The 17764-nt window shown below is 33.9% G+C and overlaps 1 protein-coding gene across 17 annotated transcripts in view; it reads right to left on the bottom strand.

The window, feature by feature from the left end:
• The window catches only part of SOX5 (SRY-box transcription factor 5), a 997462-nt gene that overhangs the window by 531029 nt on the left and 448669 nt on the right, over positions 1-17764 (bottom strand). For 2 of the 17 annotated variants that reach the window (XM_038577061.1, XM_038577072.1), the window contains one exon: positions 1440-1521. The exons of the other annotated variants lie outside the window; for them this stretch is intronic. The gene's annotated coding sequence lies outside the window, so the exon portion shown is untranslated. The remainder of the gene's footprint in view (positions 1-1439; positions 1522-17764) is intronic. 17 annotated transcript variants of the gene reach the window in all.

The following is a 17764-nucleotide window of genomic DNA, read 5'->3' on the forward strand; positions in this document are numbered from 1 at the left end:
TAACAATCAATATGGAGCACCATATGATAGATATGGCTCCAACAGTCTGTATCAATCATGAAGATTGGCAGTGGCAAACTACACAGACCAATTTTTGTCATGCTACCACAGTCGATTTTACAGACTATGTGTAACCAAGACTTACTCTGGTGCTTTCCCTGACACACCACACAGCCCTTTCCAAGATCTGCTTCCAACACATTCAAGGGCTTTTCTGAACCAAACCTAACTGAAAACCTTTGGAGACTGGCACACAATTCTTATGATACTCCATGTTTTCCTTCCAAAGGCTGCATCTTTAATACATTATATTGGGTTTTTCCCATCACACATTTAATGTGTGAAATTTCTAAACTCTTCCCCTTCACTTATCTAAATTGAACTTTGGCAGCCAACAGTTAGCTGTTGGAGAGTTGCTTAAAAATGATCAGACCCTTTCTAGATCTGATTGCAAGAGGTATCAGTGCCAAGATAGAAATTTCGGTCTTCATCATACACAAAATCAATATGTATGCTTTGCTCTGGAAAGAAAGCCACCTTGAAAATAATTAATAAAACATCAAAGCTGCATACAACTTCAAAAATCCACATAAGCCTGAAACATTCAAGGCAATTAAAAGAAATTACTAATTTATATAAGGTGGTACTTCTCTTTGAAAGGTGTATATATATATATATATAGAGAGAGAGAGAGAGAGAGAGAGAGAGAGCGAGAGAGAGAGAGAAGGAAGGGAGACCAAAATCTCAGTTTTGGCTTCAAAATGGCAATTTAAAATCTTAACATATCCATAGCAATTATGAATGTTATATTAAATACATAAGCTTTGAAAAACTATAAAAATAACTTGAAAATATTTAAATAATATCAGAAGTTATAGAGAACTACAACTATCATTTTTTTCTGAAACACAATGCATAGGCATATTATCAAAATTGGAAAAAGGCATAAAATTGATATTATAGTATGTACATAGGTGAAATGAGACCTCCATAAAACACATGACAACAAAATAAATCTATCATGTGTCAGTTGCATTTTACCATCCTACAGAGTCAACTTTCATTTATTTATTCTTATATACACCTTGCTTAGTGGTGGATTTTTTTAAAACAGGTTAAAAAAAGGTGACTAAGAAGCACAGTAGATATGGAAGGTGGGGAGGGATGGGGTGGTAGGAGAGAAGGGAAGGGGGGAGGGAAGGAGGAAACAGAGAGGGTGGGAGGCAGAGGGAGAGGAATAGAGAATGCATCACATATTAGGGAGGCACCTGAGAAAAGCAAAGCTTAACAGAAGAGATGATGTTTCTTTTGGCTTTTGAAGAAGAGCCAGTCTTTGGAAGCTGTGATTGGAAGGGTGCACATCCTTGACAAGAGTAAGCAACTGCATAGAGAGGAAGATGGAATGTCTGTTTGGGTAAGAAGATAAAGGTCTTGTTTACCTGACTTAGGTGTTTAGACTTTATCCAGTAGGCAACTGGAAGTCCTTAGAAGTTTTCAATCAGGAAGATGACATAGTCAGATCTGCATTTTTAAAAGAGATTTGTCATTATCAATGAGATAAATGGATCTGTAACATGATACGGGAGGTCAGGAGTCTACTCAGGAGAAATTCGTGATATACTATGACAGATGGCAAGAACCTCTAGTAAGGTGGAAGCATTGATGCTTGACAGCAATTCTCTTGTGCTCTCTGTAAGGCCCTAACCCTATATCCAATCCAATGTATTGATTTGAAGGACCCACATGGCTTTTTAAGACTTTATTTAGCATTTCCAGAATATACAACGTTGCAGAGCACCTTGTAAGACATTTCTTAATCAAACCTCTAGACGTCCTTAGAAATAAAAGGATAACAAGTTTTATTCAGTATAGAAAAACATTTTAATAGAAATAATGTTACTATGACTTGGTGCCTCTGCATCAACTGACATACTTCTCTGTCATTAATCTTTTACATCTGATGATACAGCAAAAACTACAACTGTGTCTAGTTGCAAACTGTATCTCTCTTCCCCATGAGTTTTGCTCTGCTCAATGTCACGAATGATGATCTGCCAAAATGATGAAAAGACGTAACATTTGTCTGAAATGAGAGGGAAAAAGTAGAAAGGAAAGGAATACACTAATCATGGAATTAGAAACCAAGAAGCTGCTTTAGAACTTATTTAGTAAATATTTTCACTTTAAAGATAAAGAAATCTTGACCCAGTGAGAATAAGTGATTTGCCCGAGATAAAATCAACTCCTAAGAAGACCATAAGAAATCATGTAATGGTTAACCCAGATTTCTAAAGCTATTTATTCTCTAAATTACAACAAATATATTAATAAAATAATGAGGAAAATGTTTTTTTCTCAAGGATCTAAAAATGATAACTATTATATATTTTTATATTTCCCAAATTAAGGAAGAAGTTTGTTTTATGTGTATTTTTATTAAAATGAGAGGAAAGTTATTTAGTATTTATCCACAAAGTTGCATTAATAACATCCTAGTCATGCAATGGCATTAAAACATATAAATAATTTGAAACCATTGATTAAAATGATAATTTCTCCAGGTCCAATATATAAAATAAGGAGGTAAGTCAGTCCTTTGGTATATCTTAATGATAACTGAGATTTTATAGCATGATTGAGTTGGTCAATTCCTCTTTTTGAGATATCTGCTATTTAATCTTTTTTTCTGGTTATAGTCTACAGCTTGTTTGTCTTTTGATACGTGATTAAACCACTATAATGCATTAGTATTTAAGTCCACCTCTGGGTTTTAAAACAGCATAATTATTCCAAAGCAGAACTAAAAGGGGCTGCCAGATAGAATTTGTGTGTTGTCCACATTTCCATCACTTCATTTATTCAGAGTACAAGCAATGGAAGGCTTACAGAGCAAACCTCAAAATAATAATACATTGTTCAAATTCAGGAATGAGAGTATACTAGTTTACTTCCTGTTATTCTAAAAAAATAGCAAAATGTTGATAAAGTTAGTTGGGAGCAAATTCATGTACATAAAATAAAAATATTCTTCTGAAAGGACAAAATATCTAAGGAAAACTTGAAGAAGTGGAAAAATGCCTTTGCATATAATAACTGCCTGTACCAAAACACATAGATATTTGGGGAAAATATTCAGTAAAGATTAACCATCTCTATGTTTGTAAGGCTAAGAATATAGAGGAGATCAGGAAATAAATGTATAATGTCCAATCCCAATTTGATATTAACTAATAAGCACAGCAACATAATCTCCCACCTCATTTCTTACATTCTTCCTCATTAATAGAAAGTAACATCCCACTACTTTAAAAGATCAAAATAAAAGTTGGTTTAATTGACTTTAATTTTTGCATGCATTGGGAAAGTATATATGATTTTTATACCAAGAGGAAAGAAGCTGTCATTGCTAATACTAGTGTCTATTGTCTGTATACTCCACCCAGGACTATGGACTGTGTTGAAACTTCCAATGTTTGAAGATCTGCTTCTTTGCCCTTTGAACTGTAAGTCACTTTTGTCCCAAAATATTGTTTGCTGCATTCTGATTGATCTGTGTGCTTTTGCATCTTCCCCAGGATCCCACAGCTATGCCACATTGCTTAAACCATGCGGAGGGAGCACAAATATTTGATAAGCAAAGGTGATTTTTCCAAGTCTCTGTACGGGAAGAAATGGCATTGTTGCTAGTGTATGATTTTAATATGTTTTATTGTGATGGTTAAATTAAAACAAAACAAACAAATCAAGCTTGGCAAGGAAGCCAGGAAAAAAAAAATTAAGAACAATTCTATTTACCGGTATGTATATAAATTAGGATTACCTTAGCTGGGTCTCTGTAATCATTAGCAGTAATATGCTTATTAACTTGTTAGTTTAATACATATGGCATCAAAGTAAAATCTAATGATGGAACCAAGCAAAATCACAAAATGATCGTTTTCTCTCTTTACCCTAAGCTGAGCAAGGAACCTTTCCAAGCAGTGTGAACTCATTGGCTTCCCCATAACGCTACAGAGCTCACGCTGCCATATAACTGGGAATCAGAGAGGTGAGGTCATTTCATCACTCCTTGCAAAAAAATGCAAAACGTCTGCTAAAATCTGACTTCATTTGATTTACTCTCCAAGACTGTTTTTTATTAAATATGTTTGACTGCTATCTCTAATTAAATGTAGAATTAATTTTGGCAAACTAACCACAGATGCAGTTTATGTTCAATTTTATCAGACAGATTTATTTATAAGCTGTCAACTTCTTGAAAGACTTCATTTTGGAGCAGTTTTAAATTGCTAACAGTAGCTGTAAATGGAGCTACTGTTCTCTGGAACACTAAAGGAAAAGTATGCTATAAATGTCCGTTCCATCTGTGAGGAATCATAAAACAATCACATTCCTTTATTTTTTTTTTCCTCCGTAGGACCTTTATTAAATTAGTTCAACTCAATTAAAAATAACTTCAAAAACATTTCAGAGCCTTTTGTTTCATGGAATACTTGGAACTCTCTGCACGGAACGTCACCCTTTTAACTAATCCCTTTTAGTAAATGGAGGAGAATAGTGGTATTGTGACTTCAGACAGTGCTTTCAAGGGTCTCTACTGTACCGAATTGAGGTCACTGCAAGACAATGCCCAACACCCAATAGCCATTCAAACATTCTTCACAACTCTATCAAACGTGTCTTTCTTTCTCTCACCCGCTTTCTCTCATGGCAAACTCAGGGGACAATGGAAAAGCCTCCAGCACCATTTATGGTCACCATATTTGCACATGACAAAGTCTATTCTTCCTGGTTTGCCAACTCCCTGTAAAAAGAATGGACCCTGGGATAGATTTTCCCACCATTACTGTTATTCAAACTTATTTTGTATTTAATGATTTCTGTTGTTGTTGTTAGAGGGCTGCTACGTGGCATTGGAGAAGCTGACTTGCTATTTTCGTGCCTGTGTAACAAAGCAGAGACTAAATGCAGAATTAAATATGTCACATTATAGCCAGCATATGCATGATGGAGTGTACAATCTAGTACAAAACGGAGACAAATGATGAAATTGGAATTATTATACCTTGTCTTATTGTCTAGCATTAACAGTATTATAAAACTTACTGTTTACCCATGAACCACCACGCCTGTGCCCCACAAGCACTATTTAGTTTTGCTTGGGAGTTTTTATGGCTGCAGCCACAAACAAACAAAATCAATTGCTGTAAATTTTTCTCACCAGGGCTGCTCCTTTTTGAACGAAGGAAAAAAAAAAAAAAAAGATGTATCCAGAGCATCGTCCTCCAAACAAACAAGAAGAGCACATATTTGCAAGCTATATAGTAAAGTTGTTATGATGAAGATTTTGATTTTAATTAAGAATGGGATTTGTAGGACAATTAGTGAGATGTAATATTCTTTGCAAGAAACAGTACCCTTATTGGAAATACCATCTAAAATGGAGTGGGGGCAGTTGGAGCTGCACAGAGACTTATTTCTATGGGTTTCCACAGTTAATGAGAAAGAAAAAATAAGAAGAAAATGTAGGTACCTCACCTGAAATGCTGGAATACAAGTACTGTTTGCCTTTGTTTTTCCTCCTTAATTTTCCTTTTTAATTTAAACCACAGATATCTGTGCTGTTGAGATTTCTACCAGGTAATCCTCTTATCACTAATAATGTTTATAAGTTATTTCTTCACATTTATTTTAAACCACTGATTATTAGGAGTATACCTCATCTATCTGATGATTTTATAAAGCTGTAATAATATATTTAATGATAACAAAGGCAACAAGTTCTCCAGTTATTTTGGATATGCTCAGGTGCCTGACATTAAAAAGAGGGCTTTTTAATTGTGGAGAAGGAATTTAATATTCCGTCTTTGGAATCAGACATATCTAGTATATGAAATAAACATAATGAAACTTTAATAATAAAATTAATAAGTTCAATTTAATAGGTGTATATAGGATTTTTGTACCTTATGTTTTCAAGAATATATGTGTGCTTAATCACAAAAAAACTTTAACAAATATTAAAGTATAAATTTTTACAGGTGACACTATCTGATCATAAGTTAATAGAAGTATAAGTAAATAATAAAAAGATTATTTTTTAAAAAGAGGGCTTTTTCTTATTTTATAGAAAATAATTTGTATAATTGCTTAAATGTTGATATGACTATTTCCTTTACAGTATATAAATTTTCAAGTGTTATGCAAACTAAACATGCATTTATTAATCAAGTGCCTGATAATTTTCCAAGTTTATTCAACTAATTTTGTAACAAAATTTTCAGTTTTTCTTTCTATAAACAATAAGATTAAACATTCCGAAGTGAATTAAGGGATCTCCTTCTTATAGCAGATGGAAAAAAATATTAATAGTATGACACCAGATATTATGCTGTGAATAATAAAGGCCAAATATATATAATCACATGTATGTAGTTGAAAACATGTCTTGAGCCCAAAATTCTCCAATATTTATTCTACAGGATTAAGCATATGCTATCTGCCAGGCATTGTACCAAACAATGGTAAAGTATGATACACACTGAAAATATCTTAATGCAGTTTATAATATGCTGGAATGACATACAACTAAACTGGTATAATCATTCACACTGTATGAAGGGCTCAGACACACAAATACGTTTAAGATTTCTTTCACTTTACAAATTGAAAGTGCAAATTCCCACTATGGCAGGCAGGCTGGATATAATTTATGGTGGCTATTGAGTTCCCATCTGAAAGGCATCATGGGAAGTGTAGTAGGGCTGAGATTGAGAACCTTGGGGAACACAGAAGGCAACAGAAACATGTGGATCATAACAAGGAATATTCAGTGGCCCATTATCTAATAATGCTATTTATATGGGATTAAGGCAAGACAGGTCTGGAAATTTAGATTGGGGCCATAGTGTATTTAGTGGGCCTTAAGTGTTACCCTCAATATGATCAATTGGTATAGGACAAGATGGGTATATACCTGGTTGGCTGTAACTACAAATGCTTGAACCATGTGAAATTGTCAACCTTTATATCCAAGTGATATGTGAATAGAGGCAGTAGAGAGGGAAGAGAGACCCAAAAAGAATAATGCTATTTGTGTCTAGATTCAGGGGCAGAAGGGTGAAGGTAGATCAATAAAATGGTTACATGAGATCTCCTGGAAAGCTAGAATTCACACTTAATTTCCTCAGTATAACTGAAAACATGGGGCAGCTCCTGCATTTTTTCTCCAGTGTTAGCTTCAAAATACAACAGATTTCATATTTTGTGTATCTTTCTAAGACCTAAGATCCCCCATTCTTTATTTTGCTCTTTTATTTTCCTTTGATTAAAATTAAAATGTGTGACATTTTTAAAACGAAATTTCAGTTTAAAAATATTTCTTTATACATTTACCTCAGAATCCAAGAAAACATAAATATGGTACTTCACCACTTCGAACATCCAACCATCCTACCAAGTACTGTGTAGTTATTACCAATTATCATCTTTAATTTCAAAGAATGGTCCTCCTCATATAATTTCTAGTCATGCTCTACCTCCTATTTTATTCTACAACCCCAGTGGAAATTCAAAAGGTGTGTACTATCCTTTAATAGCTGTCCTATTATAGTCTTATCCCATGGCTTACCTTATTATAAATGTGAAATCTTTTTTTTTTTTTATTTTTATTTTATTTTTTTTATAATTTTTTTTTTTTTTTTTTTTTTTATTTATGATAGTCACACGGAGAGAGAGAGAGAGGCAGAGACACAGGCAGAGGGAGAAGCAGGCTCCATGCACCGGGAGCCTGACGTGGGATTCGATCCCGGGTCTCCAGGATCGCGCCCTGGGCCAAAGGCAGGCGCTAAACCGCTGCGCCACCCAGGGATCCCCTAAATGTGAAATCTTAACTATGATAGCTACCTTTCTACTGATTCATAAGCTTTATAGAACATCAATGATGCTAAATGGATCTTAAATACAATCACTTAGATATCTGCTTTATTCAATTTCTAGCTACTGATTTTGGGAAGACAGGCTGACTTCAAAATCACTCGGGACCACCTGCAAAAGGAGGGTATGTGTTCTTATCTAAGACAGTAATAAAGACAGCTGACCTGCTGAGGCACCACATTCTTAATCGGTAACTTTGGTCAAAATACGAGGACATCTCCTTCTGATAGACCTTGTCCAGCAAGCAAGAGCATGGCTAGCAAGAGGTGCAAGGGGTGAATGTCAGCTCTGTTCAACTCTATTTATGTCCTCAACTGGCCACCTTCAGGCATGTGAAAGCTATATTGTTGAGTCTGGGGCTCAGGCTAAACATTCTACGCATTCCATATACATTATCTCCATCAAGTCTCACAATAGCTCTGAGTTAGGTGCAATGACTGTGCCCATTTTTGAGGTAAATGAACTTGCCTAAGGTCTCAGCCAGTGTAAGTATCAAAGTTGTTAGATAAGCATTCTGACCTCAAAGCCCTCCTTCTTACTCACAAAGAATTATTGGAAGTATCATTATGTTAAACTAAGATTTAATTTCATACTTTTTAATATAACTATGTTTTGTTAATTATTTTACTATAATAATATTCATGTATATCAGTGGTCATGGGCTGATTAAATCTCACAAACACAACATAATCCATGCTCCTTTGGGCAACAACTTCTGAATAAATGGGAGAGAGGTGTATCTAGAAAGATATTCCAGCAATGATTTCAAATGTGTCATATTTGAAAGAAGAAAAAGATTCTTCTATTTTGAAAAAAAAAAAAAACCTTGTCATTAACAGAGAATAAAAACTACTATTAATTTTTGGCAAAGAAAATACAAGGAACTATTATTAATGAACAAAGAAATTAATTCTGAAAACATCCCTCCCTCTGATGCCCTCCTCAAAATAAAAGTTACTCAGCACATTTAAACTAGTAAAAAAATTACCAAAGGAAAGATAAACAATGTAAGTTATCCACACAGACAAGCAAGCCTGTGCTCAAAAACAAAAGAAATAGACAAAATGTTTAAATTACACTAATAATATTTTACTTGGTAGTAAAACACTTCTTAAAACATTTCTCAACTCAAACTAGTTTTGCCAAATCAAAAATTTTCTTTTGGGTAGTTAAGAAAGCCAAGAGTATTCAAAATGATTTTAAAACCGTTTTACCTATTACGGTCTTTGCTTCCAAAGGCAGCATTGGCAAACATAATTTGGCTGTTAAGGGAGAGAAAACACTGTACATTTTTTTCATTGTCAAAATAAACCTTAGTTAAGAAAGTCCTGGTTGGAAATAATTTAAAACCTCTGAAGTATTGGGTAAAAATCAGTATACACTGCAGGCTGTATGGCCTTAGAATGTTTTTCCCTTAAGATATGATTCAAGAAACAGTGAAGAGCACAGTGCTAAACTCACCCAGTACTTGTAGAAATGTCCCAAGAATAGAAAACCTATTTGCTTGTTTTTAAAATAATCTTAAACTCACAGACTTTGGATTATAGAATTTCGAAAACAAGAAGTGGAAGAGGTGTAGGGGAAAGAGTAAACTGCCTTAGGAAAAATTAGTTTCAAAATATATTAATGGAGCTAGAGAGTAGGAGAAAACTTGAGAAATTATTTCCCAGGTATTGATGCTTCATCCACAAAACCAAAACTTAAAAATCATGTTATTATTTCATTTCTAGGAACTATAGTTCTCTCTATGGAGTCTGTGTGGTCCAGAGTAAAAACATTCAGGAAAACAGTTCTGCTTTATTTTTTTTTCTCTCTTTAAATTAGTCATTATATACAAATTCACTAAGGTTGGTGAGTATTTTCAAACTCAGTGAACATGTGACTGTAGAATACAAAAAAATCATAATCAAATATTCAAGGTTTAGAATGTTATATTCATTCATTCAATGAATCATTATTTTTGTCACAGCAATATTCCAAGAATCCTTCTGAAAGTACCAAATACAGGGTTCCAAGATCTTTAAACAAAAATGACATATAAATATCATGTTTTCACAAAATTTAGAATGATCTGTTTTTTTTAAAATGATTTAAATATGCATTTAAGTACCTAGTACCAACGGCTTCTGCATATGTTTCTACATGTTGGACACTGCCCAGGCAGCTACACTATAACCACATGTTTAAAGAACTACCAAGTCTATTCTCTCTCTTTCTCTCTCAGTATTTCTCTCTCTCTCTCTCTCTCTCTCTCTCTCTCTCTCTATATATATATATATATATATATATATACATACATACACACACACACACTTTTAGGTTGTTTTCATTATATAATCATTAGCAATAATAATAGTTATTGTTCCACAAATTACTAAAATTTTAATCATAAGTATGAGTGAAATGTGTTGATAAGAAAAAGGTTGTATTGACAAATATTCAAAGACAGATGTTGTGGTTTAATTGCAACACCCACCCTGTGCATATATTTAAACAGTAATATGAAGCAATAAATATTCTTTATCTTTATTACTTATCTTCTCATTTCTATTTTTACCTATATGTTTATTAAAGTATATGGAATAAAACCAATCAGGTGCTTTGCTTACAAGTGTCAGGCTGATTTACTTGGTTACTAGGGTGTAAAGGTTTACCTGGGCAAGATGAATTTATTTTATCTCTGATAAAATGATTAAAATGGCAGATTATATGCTTTTTATTCCACCTGAAAGCAAATACTCTGAGAAGTGATTATGAATGTGATATATTGGGGGAGCAACTAACTTCAAGTTAAGGTGTAACTCCTAGTTATAAATTCTGAAATCATTTAATTTTCTATTGTAGAGAGTGCATTTAGAATGTATGGAAACAATCACATGCCACTTTTCTTAAGTATTTTTTCCCCTTTGGAAATCTTCCTTTTAAAATATGGAAGGGAGTTAGTACGTGAAAAATAGATTGGTCTAAATATTTACAGCCTCCATTTATTCAAACAGGCAAAAATCAAAGTATCTCTTGTTTCCCTCCACTACAAATGGAGCCAACAGGGTCTCCGTGTAATGAAGAGAGACACAGAGCTCTTTACTCCTCACACTTCCTCCGGCTGATATCTCAGAAATGGGCCAAAATTCAGGAGGAGGAATTTCCCCCAGGAGAGGTGTGAACAATGGATGAGGATCTCTGACCTTGTATTTTAGAAATCCTAAGAGAAAGTATAGATTCCCCCTACCATAAATCTCAGCTTTTCTTCCTGCTAAGTCAAGGTTGTATCAACATAGAGCTAATGAACCAAAAATATATTGATCCTACATATTTTCAATATCGATCTAATGGTGGAAGTAGATTTTAATGGAAAAGGTTCATTTTGAATAGACTGAACTTCCCCCTGTTCCCTGTAATTATGAGCTCTGGAGAAGCTGTTTTAGCAATTGTTTATTGTTATCATTTATATAATAGGATAAGTTCTTTCATTAATATAAGAACAGTATAGTATCACAGTTTCTGCTACTAAAAGCTTTCTTGGTGAGGTTTGCATAGACACTGAGCTATCAAACATTTCCCTGCATATGCCGAATCTGGAAGAGACAATAAAATACTATTTGGTGAACAGGGGAACCACCGAGAGGAGGCAGAGGCACGCACATATGGATTTGATTACTTGAATGTAAGTGATTAATCTGGCAATCTAATATTAATTAAGATATTTTGAATGATGTATTAAACACTACAGGCTAATTTTAGTCTTCCCTCTATCTATCCACCTTCTAATCACTCACTACCAGTTCAGATGATTTGCTGTTTTCACTTGAAGATGGCTATAGATTCTTACATTGGTAAAACATCATTTTATTCCCTATATCAGTGAATCATGTGCAAACTTTTCATCTCAACACATTTGAGAAATATTACACAATCCTATCAACAACTGTAGTCCATTATAGCAGTAATCTTAATAAGGGACACAAAAGAGAAGTATTTTAAAAATGCCTTGTTCACTCGGCCTTCTGAATCGCACCCCATAGATAGGTATCCTATAGTTGAGAATCATTTCCAATTTACTTAAGAATGTAACAAAATTATGCCTGAGATATTTATAATAAATTTGCTGATGACTCAACTCAGTAATATACTGGTTGCAAATGAAAATGACTGGTGCCCATCCAAAAGTCAGTAATATATCTGTGTAAAAATATCTATATATTTTCAGAGAATAAAAATATTAGTGAAGAGGTAAGATAAAAGAAATGTAATTGCAAGCTGATCAATAATTCCTTATTTTAGCTCTTGCTTCTAACAAATTCCTCCATATATAAGAGAGAGCAGATTTTTCTGCTTCATCCTAAAAAACAAAGAACGATTGCTACTCCCTTCCCCCCAGTTTCTATATACAGTCACTAAAACCCATCTGCATTCCAGTCATCATTACAAATGATAGCTTTGCCAGATCTAGTCCCATAAATTGATATATTGGAAAAACTGGCATGAATATTTTAATGCCCTGCCATTCTAAAGAATGAGCTTTAGGTTTTATATTTATATATGAATATTAGGAACTTATATATGATCATAAGAAAATTTAACCAAATAGAAATTTAATTTTTGTTAATTTTTTAAATGTATATCTTACAGAGCTATATTGTCATCTTTGATAAATGTGGGAAATTGAGGCACAGAAGTACCCTCTAGGTGATAACCAAACAGCATATGACAAAGAGCAGAAAGACTGGTAAAATGCCCATGCCTTATGTGCTTTCCTCTCTGGTCTAAACACCAGATTGCCATAGAGATTCCTATAAGAAATTCTTTAAGATGAGACCTGAATAGTTAAAGTAAATGGAAGATGTATTCTGAATGTGGGGATTCTCAGCTACTATATTTCCTCCTTCATTTCTGTAAAGTTAGTTGGCTCTCTACAAGTGTTTGGTATAATAAAAGAGTTTATATAAAGTAGTTATAATGGCTTTTTAGTTATACCACCTCTATTACATAGGAAACGGAAAGCATATAGGTATTTTTTCCTTCAGTGAAAGAAATTGATACATAAAAGCAAGTAGAACAATTTAAGGATAGACAATCAGCATGCCCAAAATTGACATTTAAAGACTAAATATTTTACATGATTAACAGAATCATATGTGATTTAAAAATCACCATAAATTGGAGAAATTACCATAAAATGGAGATTGCCTATTATTTTAAAAATGTGTTATTAAAAGTCTTATTTTCATGTACTTTTTATTTACTTACATCTTGATTTTGAAGGAAACAGCGAATCTGTCATTTGCTAGTGTCTTTTCCAAAACCCTAATTTGAAATTTAGTAGAAGTAATTATTTACCTCACTTGGGTATGATAACTGGTTAACAGAAAGAAAGCATGAACTCATGTTCATTGACATTTCTATATGACAATCAAGAGCACTTCTGGAATTTAAAGTGTTCTTTCTTACTGTTTGGTCAAATAACACTGATTAAAACACCCCAAGAGCAGAAGAAACAAATACAATGCCAATAAGTGAGACAATAAAATTATATATCAATATGATTATCTCTAACAAAGGTACAGAAATAAGACAGTAACTATATGGTCAAGGAGCTCCCTCAGTGAAAAAAAATCAAAATATTGGACAAATATACGGATAAATGGGAATATTTGATTAAAATATATCCAAAATGCCTGCATCTTTTACTATAAAAGTTAGTGAAAAAGTTATTTTTGTTAACAGCTTAATTTTACCAATATACTCTCAATGTCAGACACAGCAAGATATGTGCCTTAAACACTTCAGGGTAATTGGCGGTAAGCTGTAGGCATCCAATCTGAAAGCAAATCATGAGATAGTAGGGAATGACATTTAGAGACACACTAAATTACATAACACTGAAATATCTGAACTAGAGTTCTGTGCACTTGAGAGGATTTGGGGAGGGATGCTGCTGAACACCTGACAAAAACGACTGCTTTTTGTTTTTCAAGCCTACGAGTTGACAGAGAACTGTCGACACCTTATGGAAAAACCTGAAAAACATTCCAGTGAGCAAGAGTTCTGCTGCTATATTTTCTTTACTTTCTTTCTTTTAATTGTCATTCAGAACAACTTTTGAAGAACAAAGCCCAAGAGCATTCTTAAGTTTGGCTCTTTGTTCACCAATTCAAAAAATAAACTGGCTTTGTGACATTGCCTGACAAGAAATCACAATATTTCAGACATGCTCGACTTCTCAAAGGAATACACAGTAGGTATTGATGTTTCTTAAATATCACAGGTCTTGTATTTAAGCTCACACACAATAAAAGGAATATAGAATATGAATGTAATATAATTCTATATCATAACAAAATTATGAATGACATATTGTCATACATCGTATCAGTGGTGTCTTTCTACATAAAACCAACGGCAAAATTTGACATTTGAGAAGTTTCTAAAAGTAGAAAATATAAATTAAATATTCATAAAAAAGAAGAGGTACAAAGTGAATAGGGGATACTATCATATAATAAATTTATTAAAAACAGTCCAATAATGCGATGATAGAGGCAAATGGCAGAAACGATTTGCTAGCATAAAGGAAATCCATGCTAAGATCGAAACTACAGAATTTTTATTTAAAAGAATACAATCTTTCAAGCTGTGATATATGGAAATCTTAGGTGGGGGCTTTTGGAGTCATCTAGTCATTTTTTAAAAACTATTCTTTCATTTCCACCAACCCCCTCCTTTTATACCTACTGAAATTCTACTCATCTATTTAATGCAAGCTCCCCCATGATGCCTTACCTGAAATCTGCAATCAGACTATTAACTCTTTCCAAGGTATTGCTTGTTTAATCCAGCCTCTGTCTGGGTGCTTTCCGGGATGGCATTTACTGCTTGACAGAGCACTGCATTTTTGAACTACTTTACATCCTAGAAAATTCTTTCTCAGACTGAGCCAAACTGAACTCCCTATAATTTTAACATGCATTCAATAAACATTTAGAGTGGCACCTATATAGGATTAAAATGGGTATGAGGTATAAATGCGAATAATGTACAGTATCTGGCCCAAATTAAATCCTGTCTCTGAGAAAGTTTCTTTTCCCTATGATTTTTAATATGATATATGCTCATTATAGCTATTGAAAACTTCATAAAACATAAAGAAGAAAACATTGATGACTCGTAGCTCAGCTACCAAATGGATGGTAACTATTAAGGTTTTGGCATATCCTTTCCTTGTCTGCTCCCTCCCTGGGGGCCCCTATCCCTCTTCAATTCCCCTCCCCTCCCCCAACTCCCAATATCTTTTATTAGTTAGAAGCTAAGGTGGTTCTGCTTAGCTGGATACAGCTGCATACTTTCAACCAAAGTCCACCCAGAACATTGGTGCCATAGAAGAAGCAAAGTCCATTTGACCTCAAGGGCATAGGTTTTCATCCCATCCCTATTCCAGAGGAAAGTTCTCAAGGTTACAGGAAAGTGGGTGTGGCAAAATTTCTCCTATTCATTCTCTTCCCTCTCTGCTATTTCAGGGTAAGAATGCTTCTCTAATGAAAAACAATTTATTTTCAAGGCCTAGGCTAATGCTACTGATTTTATTTCATTGGATTTACTTTAATGACTCCACCAAGGAGGACTCTCTCCCCAACAGGGTCTATACATTATTTGACACGCAGAATATCATACTTCTTATCCAGTCTTGGGAAGTGATATCTGTTCTAACTTTTACAGGCTGAACCATGTGGCATCCCTTGAGGTAGTCTGCCTCCCCAGTAAATCATACCACTTTAGAGATGGTCAGGCCCAGAAAACCTAAAGATTCTTCTGGCAGAAACTGGTTAGATCTAATGGTCCTTGTACTAAAATTGGGGGTAAAACCATTCTACTAAAAGTGGCATCTTGAGCTAACCCTAAGTTAAGGACCATTATCCAAGGAACTGATATAAAAGTTTCATAGACCAAGGCAAGATACCTGTGTAAAGACACCTGTAATTGACTGTAAAAATGTCCACAATTTTTTCCCATATCTATATGAATACCCTTTCACAATGTTACTTTACAGCCCCTCCTATTAAGTGATAATGTTTATTTCCCCAACCCTTAATCGAACATTAGCAGTGGTCCAAGAAAGTACTTGTGCTTTGGGATGTGTCCACTCTTGCTGGTTTTTGAAACCCAGATATTGGCACATGCAGCCTAGGCTAATCTACTAGAAGATGTAAGACTACATGGTGAGAGGCCTCAACTGGCCAAGTAGTCTCAGTAATTCTAGACAACCCGCAAAATCATGAGCTAAATAAAATGGTGGCTGCTTAAAGCCACTGAGTTTTGAGGTGGTTTGTTAATTATCAAGAAAGTTAATGGATGCACCTTCCTTAACCAATCCATTAATCAATACTTCATGGTTATGGCCAACCAATCAGTTAAAATTTCACCAAACTGTGTGATCCATGATCAACACATTCAAAGTAGCCTTTTTCCATTTTATTCAAAAAGGACTCATTATATCAAAAGAATATAACATTTTCATATTTATCAGTATTGTTACTTGTCATTCTAGTTCATCCATTTTAACTCTTATATGAATAAATCTTATATTTTTTGTCTGTTGGAAATATTTCAGTTGTTCATTTTCTTCCAATCAAATATTGCCAAATTGCTCTCTAAAATGACTGTACCAATTTCCACTGCCACTAAAATTGTAGGAGAGCTCTCACTGTTCTTCGCCCTTCAATACCGATATTGTCATTCATTTTCCTCAATCTGATGGGTTTGAAAAGCTATGTTACTTTACTTTGAATTTCTATCATAACTAGTGAAGTTGTAGATAATTTTATTGGGCACTTACATTTCTTCTTCTGTAAAATGCCTGTTTGTTCTTGTTGCCCATTTTTTTTTATTAGTTTGTTTGTCTTTTTTTCTACTGCTAAAGTTCTAAATGCTTACTGTTTGGTGGCTATAGGTTTTCCAATATCTCCTGTTAGTGGTTTATTCTTTTGTTTTGTTTCTTAATGATCCCTGTTGATGTATTGAAAATGCACTTTCAATAAGGCAAAATTTACTAGTCTTTTCCTTTATGGAATCCTTCCCTGACTTGAGGTCATAAAAATACTCCAGTTTTTAACTGTAGAATTTTTGAAATTTTGCTTTGCACTTCCAGATTTTTAAGCCACCTGGAATTTATTCTGTCACCAGGATCTAATTTTACTTTTTTCCATATGGATAACCAATTGTCCTTGTACCATGTACTGAAGAGCCATACTTTCCCTACAAATTTTTAATGCCACCATGGTCAAGTATGATGCTTCCATATATGAATTTAACTATTTCTAGACTCTCAAGTCTCCCCCTCTCTGTTCTATATGATGGACTTAAAGCAAATTTCATACTATTTTTTTGGCTTTATAATAAATAATGAAGTTTTAGAGAAAGTCATCCCCAAATCTGTGCCTCTTGAAAATTGTCTTAGCTACTTCCTCCTTTCTTTTGTTTCCCCAAGTAAATCATTTACAAGTACCTCTTCCCTTTGGGAATGGTTGGTGATAGTCTGGATGAAAAGGCATTACAAATCCTCTTCATCACTCACCATCTCATCTTTCACTCACAAAAACACATGTGCACATGCATGCACACATATACATACATACACACAGAGATTGTGTGTGAGAGAGACATGAGACAGAGAGAAAGAGAGAGACTTCTTGATTATTCCAGGAAAAATAGGCTTCCAAAAAGCAGAAGAAAGGAAAAAAAAAAAAAAGACAACTATAAATTACTGGATTTTACAGTTAAATAAAATAGAATTTGTATAGTGTGTTTTCTTTCTTAACTCTGTCAATATAATATT

This window comes from Canis lupus, chromosome 27, assembly GCF_011100685.1.
Source record: "Canis lupus familiaris isolate Mischka breed German Shepherd chromosome 27, alternate assembly UU_Cfam_GSD_1.0, whole genome shotgun sequence".
Lineage (NCBI taxonomy): Eukaryota > Metazoa > Chordata > Mammalia > Carnivora > Canidae > Canis > Canis lupus.